The following is a 12,650-nucleotide window of genomic DNA, read 5'->3' as shown; positions in this document are numbered from 1 at the left end:
CTATAGAGTGAAGTGCTATCCCGACCTGACGCCATCCATATGAGTCTGGAGCACTGAGGGATAGGTAAGGGCAAGGGGCTGGTTTGGTATGGGGGGTGATATGTGCCAGAATTAAGCCTAGGCAACTGTACCACCGTGTGGCTGTCGCCTACCATTGAACGTCTGACTGACTAACGTCTGTGTGATGCATGCGTGTTAATGAAAGTCATAAGGTGCATAGTTTATATTTATCTTAATTAAATCTCAACCATAAATGTTAGAAACTTACCGTTTTCCCCGTGCAAGCTGACATTCCGAAGTAGCCACCTTGAGCTATAGTGTAGCCGATGGCTTGTGTATTTCCTGTTATAGCTAATTGCTTAGAAAAGATTATGTCCAATCTATAGGTAATCTGTCGTTCCCTCACCTCATGTATACAGAATGGCACCAGAGAGGATGGCTGACATTTTACGTGCTCATAACCAACTGTGTTATTTCTGGGGGTTTTTGCGTTGTTTGTAACTTCTTTTATGCCTTTTTTTGTACAAAATGTTGCTGCTACCGTCTCTTAGGACCGAAAAAAAATTCTGGACATCAGAACAGCGATTACTCCCCACGAACTGGAAGAAGCTTTTTCCTTTAACCTGTTTGGGCTGCAGGGGCAGTATTGAGTAGCCTGGATAAAAGGTGCCCATTTCAAACGGCCTCGTACTCAATTCTTGCTCGTACAATATGCATATTATTATTACTATTGGATAGAAAACACTCTCTAGTTTCTAAAACCGTTTGAATTATATCTGTGAGTAAAACAGAACTCATTTTGCAGCAAACTTCCTGTCAGGAAGTGGAAAATCTGAAATCGATGCTCTGTTCTAGGGCCTGCCTATAAATGTGCTTGATATTTATTAGTATACATGCACTTCATACGCCTTCCACTAGATGTCAACAGGCAGTGAGAGAAGAAATGGAGTGTATAACATGATCTGAGGTCGAATAAAAGTTCTTGGCATGACGTGACCCCAATTTCCTGTTTTCTGGAACGCGCGAGAAGGGACCTGGTATTGCCTTCTGTAAAGCTGTCGTTATAGACGACTAATATCTCCGGCTTTGATTTTATTTGATAAATGTGACAATATCATCGTAAAGTATGTTTTTTCAATATAGTTTTATTAGATTATTGAAATTTTTTCGGGACGTTAGGCGTGTTGCTTTGTCTGCGTTTGTTCACGAAGGAGAGCTTCGCGCCACTTTGCTAGCTTTCCGTGCTAATTGACTGGAGAAGAGGACATTCTAAAACCAAACAACAATTGTTCCCGACAAAGGACCCCTTGTACAACATTCTGATGGAAGATCATCAAAAGTAGGACTCATTTTAAGATGCTATTTCATATATCTGTCGAACATGTTGTACTAGTAGTTTGCGCCCAGATTTTGGGCACTCTCTCGCTATAACTAAGCTGGATGTCGTAATGAAGTTATTTTTAGAATTCTAACACGGCGATTGCATTAAGAACTAGTGTATCTATCATTTCCTATACAACATGTATTTTTTAGTAACGTTTATGAATAGTTATTTGGTCAGAATAGTTGAGTGTCATAAAAATATACGGACTTTCTTGGAAAAAGATGCTACGTTAGCACAATGTATAACCACTGATTTCAGCTCTAAATATGCACATTTTCGAACAAAACATAAGTGTATGTATAACCTGATGTTAAAGGACTGTCATCTGATGAAGCTTATCAAGGTTAGTCAAAAATTATATATCTTTTGCTGGTTTGTTACGATCGATAACTTTTGCTGCTGGTAAACTGCTTGTGTTTCTGGCTATTGTGGTAAGCTAATATAATGCTATATTGTGTTTTCGCTGTAAAACACTTAAGAAATCGGAAATATTGGCTGGAATCACAAGATGCTTGTCTTTCATTTGCTGTACACCATGTATTTTTCAGAAATGTTTTATGATGAGTATTTAGGTATTTCACGTTGGTGTCTGTAATTACTCTGGCTGCTTCGGTGCTATTTGTGACGGTAGCTGTGATGGTAGCTGCAATGTAAAACTGATTTATACCTCAAATATGCACATTTTTCGAACAAAACATAGATTTATTGTATAACATGTTATAAGACTGTCATCTGATGAAGTTGTTTCTTGGTTAGTTTGGTTGGTTCTTGGTTAGTTAGGTTGGTTTTGTGCATGCTACCTGTGCTGTGAAAAATGTCTGTCCTTTTTTGTATTTGGTGGTGAGCTAACATAAATATACGTGGTGTTTTCGCTGTAAAACATTTTAAAAATCGGACATGTTGGCTGGATTCACAAGATGTTTATCTTTCAAATGCTGTATTGGACTTGTTAATGTGTGAAAGTTAAATATTTCTAAAAAATATCTTTTGAATTTCGCGCCCTGCACTTGAAGTGGCTGTTGTCATATTGTGCCCGGCTTCGGGCTTGCAGCCCAAAGAAGTTAACGAGTCCAATGTGAAGGATATACTGCTTTCCTGGGAATAGGCCCAAATCCCCGTCATTTGCGTGAAGCGAAGACGGAGATAACAGGGGCGGAGGTCGGGCTGCCTTCTGAGAAATTGTAGGCGAGCGAGTAAACCCCCACTGCCATCCGTTCTATTGGCCAATGTGCAATCATTGGAAAATAAAATCGATGACCTACGAGAAAGATTAAACTACCAACGGGACATTAAAAAAAGTTGTGGCTGAACGACGACATGAATAACATACAGTGTTATACAGTGGGTTATACACTGTATCGGCAGGATAGAACAGCAGCCTCTGGTAAGACAAGGGGTGGCGGTCTATATATATTTGTAAACAGCAGCTGGTGCATGATATCTAAGGAAGTCTTGAGGTTTTGCTCTCCTGAAGTAGAGTATCTCATGATAAGCTATAGACCACACTATCTACCTATAGAGTTTTCATCTGTATTTTTCGTAGCTGTCTACATACCACCACAGACCGATGCTGGCACTAACACCGCACTCAATGAGCTGTATACCGCCATAAGCAAACAGGAAAACATTAATCTAGAGGCTGCACTCCTAGTGGCCGGGGACTTTAATGCCGGGAAACTTAAATCCGTTTTACCAAATGTATACCAGCATGTTAAATGTGCAACCAGAAGGAAAAAAACTCTAGACCACCTTTACTCCACACACAGAGACACATACAAAGCTCTCCCTCACCCTCCATTTGGCAAATCTGACCATAACACTATCCTCCTGATTCCTGCTGACAAGCACAAATTAAAGCAGGAAGCACCTGTGACTCGGTCAATAAAAAAGTGGTCAGATGAAGCAGATGCTAAGCTACAGGACTGTTTTGCTAGCACAGACTGGAATATGTTCTGGGATTCTTCCGATGGCATTGAGTACACCACATCAGTCACTGGCTTCATCAATAAGTGCATTGATGACGTCGTCCCCACAGTGACTGTACGTACAGGCAACATCCTCACTGAGCTAAAGGGTAGAGCTTCCGCTTTCAAGGAGCAGGACTCTAAACCAGAAGCTTATAAGAAATTCTGCTATGCCCTCCGGCAAACCATCAAACAGGCAAAGCGTCAATACAGGACCAAGATCGAATCGTATTACACCGGCTCCGATGCTTGTCGAATGGTGCAGAGCTTGCAAACTATTACAGACTACAAAGGGAAGCACAGCCGAGAGCTGCCCAGTGACACGAGCCTACCAGACGAGCGAAATAGTCAAGCTTCGAATAAAGTAACACTGAAACATGAATGAGAGCATCAGCTGTTCCGGACGACTGTGTGATCACGCTCTCCGCAGCCGATGTAAGATCTTTAAACAGGTCAACATTCACAAGGCCTCAGGGCCAGACGGATTACCAGGACGTGTACTGCGAGCATCCGCTGACCAACTGGCAAGTGTCTTCACTGACATTTTCAACCTCTTCCTTTCCGAGTCTGTAATACCAACATGTTTCAAGCAGACCACCATAGTCCCTGTACCCAAGAACACTAAGATAACATGACTACCGACCAGTAGCACACACGTATGTAGCCATGAAGTACTTTGAAAGGCTGGTCATGGCTCACAACAACACCATTACCCCAGAAACCCTAGACCCACTCCAATTTGCATACACGCCTAATAGATCCACAGATGATGCAATCTCTATTGCACTCCACACGGCCCTTTCCCACCTGGACAAAAGGAACACCTATGTGAGAATGCTATTCATTGACTACAGCTCAGCGTTCAACACCATAGTGCCCTCAAAGCTCATCACTAAGCTAAGGACCCTGGGACTAAACACCTCCCTCTGCAACTGGATCCTGGACTTCATGATGAGTCGCCCCCAGGTGGTAAGGGTAGGTAGCAACACATCCGCCACGCTGATCCTCAACATGGGGGCCCCTCAGGGGTGCATGCTCAGTCCCCTGCTGTACTCCCTGTTCACTCATGACTGCACGGCCAGGCACGACTCCAACACCATCATTACGTTTGCTGATGACACAACAGTGGTAGACCTGATCACCGACAATGACAAGACAGCCTATAGGGAGGAGGTCAGAGACCTGGCCATGTGGTGCCAGGACAACAACCTCTTCCACAAACGTGATCAAGACAAAGGAGATGATTGTGGACTACAGGAAAAGGAGGACCGAGCACGCCCCCATTCTCATCGACAGGGCTGTAGTGGAGCAGGTTGAGAGTTTCAAGTTCCTTGGTGTCCACATCACCAACAAACTAACATGGTCCAAGCACACCAAGACAGTCGTGAAGAGGGCACGACAAAACCTATTCCCCCTCAGGAGACTGAAAAGATTTGGCATGGGTCCTCAGATCCTCAAAAGGTTCTACAGCTGCACCATCGAGAGCATCCTGACTGGTTGCGTCACTACCTGATATGGCAACTGCTCGGCCTCCGACCGCAAGGCACTACAGAGGGTAGTGCGTACGGCCCAGTACATCACTGGGGCCAAGCTTCCTGCCATCCAGGACCTCTATACCAGGCGGTGTCAGAGGAAGGTCCTAAAAATGGTCAAAGACTCCACCCATCCTAGTCATAGACTGTTCTCTCTGCTACCGCATGGCAAGTGGTACCGGAGCGCCCAGTCTAGGTCCAAGAGGCTTCTCAACAGCTTCTACCCTCAAGCCATAAGACTCCTGAACATCTAATCAAATGGCTAAGCAGACTATTTGCATTACCCCCACCCCACCCTTTTACACTGCTGATACTCTCTGTTACTGTCTATGCAAGTCACTTTAATAACTCTACCTCGACTAACCGGTTCCCCCGCACATTGACTCTGTACCGGTACCCCCTGTATTTAGCATCGCTATTGTTATTTTACTGCTGCTCTTTATTTATTTGTTACTTACATTTCTTTGTTTTTTTCTTAGGTATTTTTTCCAAACTGCGGTGTTGGTTAAGGGCTTGTAAGCTTTTCACTGTAATTTCACTGTTGTATTCGGCGCATGTGACAAATATATATATATTTTTTGTTGATCTAAATGTTGTTAGCCAATCACAGACTGTGTTGTTACCAGTAGCCTACATCAGACAACCAGTAAGAGTTGTCTCCATAGCTTTCAGTCAAAGAGAAAAGTTAATGGGCTTTCCCAGAGGGTCCTTGCTATTCGGAATCGTTGGGATGTCCCTACCTCAATTAAGTATAAATGTAAAATGGTTAAGTTTAGTGTTATAGTTTAGGGTTTAGGGTTCAGGGCAGAGACGTCCCAAGGAATCCAGATAGCAGTGACCGTTCATAGAGTAAGAGACGGGCACGGTATTTGAGAGCTCGGTGGGGACCCAGACATTCGTTTTTTTTTTTTTTTAAGCGGCAGACGTGATTTTCAATAGTGTCTGTCCCAGATAATTTAATTGGAAAGGATGAAAAGAACTACCAAGATGTCATTGATCTGATTGAGGAGTACGTAGGCTATATTTAAGTTGTGATATCGTTAGGAAATGTTTTGGCCTACTGTTGTAATGCTCGTCTGATGAAGAAGGAGTGGACCAAAGCGCAGCGTGGTACGTGTTCATGATATTTATTTAAATCTGAACACTAGAACAAAAATAACATAGCGAGAAACGAACAGTTCTGTAAGGTAACTAAAACTATACAGAAAACAACTACCCACAAACACAGGTGGGAAAAAACTACCTGAGTATGATTCTCAATCAGAGACAACGATAGACAGCTGCCTCTGATTGAGAACCACACCCGGCCAAACACAAAGAATTGGAAAACATAGAAATAAAGAAACTAGAATGCCCACCCTAGTCACCCCACCCTAGTGACAGTACACCCCCCCCCCCCCCAAAGGGGCGGACTCCGGACGCAAAATCCGACTCTAAAGGGGAGGGTCCGGGTGGGCTTCCTTTATGGCGGCGGCTCTGGTGCGGGACGTAGACCCCCCTCCGCCTCTGGCTCCCCCCACTTTGGTGGCGCCTCTGGTGCGGGGACCCTCGCCGCCGACCCCGGACTGGGGACCCTCGTTGTGGGCCCTGGACTGGGCACCCTCGCTGCGGGCCCCGGACTGGGCACCCTCGCTGCGGGCCCCGGACTGGAGACCGTCGCTGGAGGCTCCGGACTGGAGACCGTCGTTGGAGGCTCCGGACTGGGAATCGTCGCTGGAGGCTCCGGACTGGGGACCGTCGCTGGAGGCTCCGGACTGGGGACCGTCACTAGAGGCTCCGGATTGGGGACCGTCGCTGGAGGCCTGGTCCTTGGAGGAGGCACTGGATGGACCAGGCTGGGGAGACCTACTGGAGGCCTGGTCCTTGGAGGAGGCACTGGATGGACCGGGCTGTGGGGGAGCACTGGAGATCTGGTGCGTATCCCTGGCACCACTCCTCCCGGCTGAATGCCCACTTTAGCCCGGCACTTCCAGAGCGCAGGCACAGGTCGAACCAGGCTGTGGGGGAGCACTGGAGATCTGGTGCTTACCACTTGCACCTCTCCTCTTGGCTGAATGCCCACTTTAGCCCGGCACGGGCGGAGCGCAGGCATAGGACGCACTGAGCAGTCACAGCGCACCGGAGACACAGTGCGCAGAGCCGGCGCAGGATACCCTGTGCCGAAACGGCGCACCGGAGACCAAGCGCGCTGAGCTGCCACAGCCTGCCCTGGCTGGATGCCCACTCTAGCGTGGTACTTACGGAGAGCTGGCTCCGAGCGCCCCGGGCTGTGCATGCGCACCGGAGACACTGTGCGCTTTTCCGCATAACACGGTGCCTGCCCGGTCACTCGCTCCCCGCGGTAAGCCCGGGGAGTTGGCTCAGGTCTATAACCTGCCACCGCCAATCTCCCCGTGTGCCCCCCCCAAAATCTTTTTTGGGGGCTGCCTCTCGTGCCTGCGTCGATGACCTGCCTCCTCATACCGTCTCCTCTCAGCTTTAGCTGCTTCCAGTTCCTCTTTCGGATGGCGATATTCCCCAGCCTGCCTCCAGGGTCCTTTCCCGTCCAGGATTTCCTCCCAAGTCCATGAATCCTGAACCCGCTGCTCCTCCTTACCACGCTGCTTGGTCCGCTTGTGGTGGGTAGTTCTGTAATGCTCGTCTGATGAAGAAGGAGTGGACCAAAGCGCAGCGTGGTACGTGTTCATGATATTTATTTAAATCTGAACACTAGAACAAAAATAACAAAGCGAGAAACGAACAGTTCTGTAAGGTAACTAAAACTATACAGAAAACAACTACCCACAAACACAGGTGGGAAAAAGGCTACCTAAGTATGATTCTCAATCAGAGACAACGATAGACAGCTGCCTCTGATTGAGAACCACACCCGGCCAAACACAAAGAAATAGAAAACATGGAAATAAAGAAACTAGAATGCCCACCCTAGTCACACCCTGGCCTAACCAAAATAGAGAATAAAAGCCTCTCTATGGCCAGGGCGTGACAACTGTGTTGATAAGGCAAATTTGGTTTATTTGAAAATAATATTTTTTTGTTGATAACGTATTGTTGAAAGCATGTAGGCAATATTATTTACTGTGTCGATAGAGGAGTAGGCTAGTGTACAATAATAATGTCATTTGATGTGCTAGTATTATTTATTTAATGGATGAATTAAATTGCAAATGAAAATATACACATGCGGTGCTATAGGATATATACATATTTTACATTGTAATACACTATCTCTACATTACATTGTACACTTGAGCTATGGGTTTATTTTTCCGCCGTTACTAGGCCTACAAACTCAAACTGAATTGAATGGGGGATGAATAACTACTTTTCACTGAAGGGAATGAGGTACGACATACAACTTTGATCGAAGACCTTAAAATCATGCCTGTCAAGAACAATGAAATCATAATGGTATCCTAATACAGTGTGGATACAGGAGTAGCCTATTCTACAATAATGTAACTGTATGTGCTAGTATTATTTATCTAATTGATAAATGAAATGGTAAATGTGGATGAGTACGCTACTTCATTCAATGATTACGATATTGTACAAGGTAGATAAAGGAGTAACCTATAGTCTACAATAATAATGTAATTGAATGTGCTATAGTATAATTTTTTTCATTGATGAAGGAAATTGTAAGTGGGGATGGGTAGGCTACTTCATTCAGTGAATACTGAATGTCTTGCTATCTCTGGGAGTATGTTAATGAAGGCTTTTCAGCTGTTGAACTATGGCAAGGTCAAACTAATTTATAAATCTATCTTTCTTTTAGTCAAGAAGTGATGAGCCAGAGCAACCAATCAGCATCACTGTAGCTGTTTTACCCACCACCCACACTGCTCTCCCTCCACAAGCAACCACATCCTCTTCTCCTGTTCAATTAATTTGCCGCCACACTGAAAAGCACTGTACATACATACCTCTGTGCCCATCTCATTGCAACATGATCCATCCAGGGCGAAAAGCTGGACGCCTAAAATGTGAGAAATGTAAACAATATGCTGCAGTGTGTGTGTGTGTGTGTGTGTGTGTGTGTGTGTGTGTGTGTGTGTGTGTGTGTGTGTGTGTGTGTGTGTGTGTGTGTGTGTGTGTGTGTGTGTGTGTGTATGAAGTTCCAAGAAAAGACATGAGAAGATGGCAAAGGAGATAGTGATGAAAATAAAGACCCCTTGGGATCCAAAATGAGTGTGGGGTTCCCTCTTGTGACTCCTACAGTCACCCCTGGTGGGGGTTCTTGGAACACTGCTATATAAGTCTGAGCAGAGAATGACGAAAACCTTCAAAGGTGGTGGTGCTATGTTGCGTGTGATCTTGAATACCAGGCAGATGTTTGAGTACAGAATGAAATGGTGTAAATTTAACAGGCTAAACTTGTTGAGAACACTCTTTGAGAAAGGGGTTCCAACAGGGTTCTTTGGCTGTCACCAATGGAGAACACTTTTTGGTTCCAGGTAGAAGTCTTTTCGTTTCCATGTAGAACCCTCTGTGGAATGGAGCCAAAAAGGGTTCTACCTAGACACAGAAGGGGTTCTACCTGGAACCAAAAAGGGTTATACTATGGGGACAGCGGAAGAATAATTTGAGTTTTTAGATGGCACCTTTTTATCTGAGTGTAGGCCTATATTGCAGTGGTGGTTCTGTGGTTTTCTGTTAAAAAAAATGTCATTGGTGGTGGGGAGTTAAGATAATCTATGAAACATCACCACTTTTAGCACACATTTGCAAGCAGACGAAGTAACCTTCTATGTGTGCTGAGGCATGTGTGATCACTCAACATTGACAGGACCGACAAAAAAAGACATGCTCACATGCAAACAAAAGATAATGTGTCTAACTTGCACCATTATGTAATTATTAGGAGACTAGGTACAAATTGCTCATCCTGGCTACCAATGTTCTAGCATTCATTTATTGAGGCAAGCAGATCAGAGATGTCATGGTGGTACCCAAGCATATGCCATGTGACACACAAATATGTATGGTCATATTTTTTATGTTTTATTTAGTTTGTTATTTTATGGAGCCATCCTTTGTATCATTTTATAGGCCTCCCAGGTATTTACATTTGATGTATGTATATAATTACTGCCGCTAGGGGGAGCTGTGACGTCAATGGGGAGTGTTAGTGAGATGGTGAGGTCTTGGAGATTTCTTCTTCAATCTTGGAGAATGACTACTACTAAAAACTAACGTTTCTCCATCTCATAAATTTACCCTATTAATTGCATTTATTTATATTATTAAACAAGGTGAGACTGAACATGGACAATGCGAAGGAGAAAAGGAAAGAGTGCCACCGGAGGAGAATGAAGGGGACCAAGTGCTTCGACATCCGGGCGAATGACTTGACTTGGAAGAAGGACGAAAGGAAGGCGAGACCTGGGAAACCTTGCTGCTCTTTCGCTCCTAGCTGGGGTCCCCGTTCGTTGAGGTGAATATAAAAATCTCAGATAAGTATTTGCATTTGCCTCCTCATGGTGGGCGGCATTGCCATGCTGTCAACAGTACCAAATAGTCAATCTCAAGACTAACCGCTGGGTCACGTTAAGTAACCTCCGCTTCCAGGTGGGTACTGTTAAAGTGTATGACTCCAGTGGTCATGACACCCCCCTGGAGTTTCTCTCGCTATCTTTTCCAGGGATCATCCCTTACCTCCCTCATCAACCCCACTGACATAAAACATTTGACAGGTATCCTTTATTTTCCATCTGCTATTAACATTATTGCATGTCTAATCAAACATTTAAATTAAATCATTCAATAACTGTATTTTTACATGCCTTATGGGGCGGCAGGTAGCCTAGTGGTTGGACTAGTAACCGAAAGGTTGCAAGATCGATTCCCTGAGCTGACAAGGTAAAAATCTGTTGTTCTGCCGTCATTGAAAATAATAATTTGTTCTTAACTGACTTGCCTAGTTAAATAAAGGTCAAATAAAAAACTACTCTGCTCCTGTTCTCTATGACCTAGGGGTTATGCCTAACACACAGACATGGATCCACCTGATGTCCTCCATTACTAACCACCCTCCAACTTTTCATTACATCAGCTACTGTTATTGTCATGTTGTCATTATCTGCTAAGAAAGAGCAAGAAAACTATCAAACTGGGCACAATGTGAGATGCACAGATTAGCTAAAAACACTAGCACTGCAAACACTCAGAACAAAGTAAGCAGCAGTGCCTGGACTTGCAGTCTCCCTCTTCGAGTCCCCCTTTCAAGACTGACTGCCTGTTGAATACAAGTGACAGGCAGAACCTTCATCCACACAGCACCCCCACCTCTCTATTTTCCACACACCAGAATGTAGTATTTCAGCCTGATTACCATGTGTGTACAAAAAATCTGTGAAAGTAATTTGACACACATGTACCAAAAGAATATCAACATTTATATATTTAAATCCCAAATATTTCCAGATTGGTTTTCACAGCTGTTTCATAAGGTGTTCATTATTGTAAATTGTAACATATCCCTTGATGGTATACCACAATCATTGTTGTATCATAGGACATACAATAGATATATATTCAACCACATGGTTGTACTAATGAGCTATCATTTTTTTAAATCATAATAGAGGACTAATTAAATAATATTATTGGGAAAGGGGCATACCTAGTCAGTTGTACAACTGAATGCATTCAACTGAATGCATTTTTTTATTTTTTATTTATTTATCCTTTATTTAAGTAGGCAAGTCAGTTAACTTCTGGCTGCAAGCCCGAAGCCGGGCACAATATGACAACAGCCACTTCAAGTGCAGGGCGCGAAATTCAAAAGATATTTTTTAGAAATATTTAACTTTCACACATTAACAAGTCCAATACAGCATTTGAAAGATAAACATCTTGTGAATCCAGCCAACATGTCCGATTTTTAAAATGTTTTACAGCGAAAACACCACGTATATTTATGTTAGCTCACCACCAAATACAAAAAAGGACAGACATTTTTCACAGCACAGGTAGCATGCACAAAACCAACCTAACTAACCAAGAACCAACCAAACTAACCAACTTCATCAGATGACAGTCTTATAACATGTTATTCAATAAATCTATGTTTTGTTCGAAAAATGTGCATATTTGAGGTATAAATCAGTTTTACATTGCAGCTACCATCACAGCTACCGTCAGAAATGGCACCGAAGAAGCCAGAGTAATTACAGACACCAACGTCAAATACCTAAATACTCATCATAAAACATTTCTGAAAAATACATGGTGTACAGCAAATGAAAGACAGGCATCTTGTGATTCCAGCCAATATTTCCGATTTCTTAAGTGTTTTACAGCGAAAACACAATATAGCATTATATTAGCTTACCACAATAGCCAGAAACACAAGCCATTCCCCAGTAGCAAAGGTTAGCGATCGTAACAAACCAGCAAAAGATATATAATTTTTGACTAACCTTGATAAGCTTCATCAGATGACAGTCCTATAACATCAGGTTATACATACACTTATGTTTTGTTCGAAAATGTGCATATTTAGAGCTGAAATCAGTGGTTATACATTGTGCTAACGTAGCATCTTTTTCCCACAACGTCCGGATATTTTTCTGGCACTCACATATTCTGACCAAATAACTATTCATAAACATAACTAAAAAATACATGTTGTATAGGAAATGATAGATACACTAGTTCTTAATGCAATCGCCGTGTTAGAATTCTAAAAATAACTTCATTACGATATGCAGTTTACGTTATGGCGAGAGCGTGCCCAAAACCTGGCCGCAAACTACTAGTACAACA

The sequence above is a fragment of the Salvelinus namaycush genome, chromosome 12 (assembly GCF_016432855.1).
Source record: "Salvelinus namaycush isolate Seneca chromosome 12, SaNama_1.0, whole genome shotgun sequence".
Lineage (NCBI taxonomy): Eukaryota > Metazoa > Chordata > Actinopteri > Salmoniformes > Salmonidae > Salvelinus > Salvelinus namaycush.
This window is presented reverse-complemented; position numbering follows the sequence as displayed.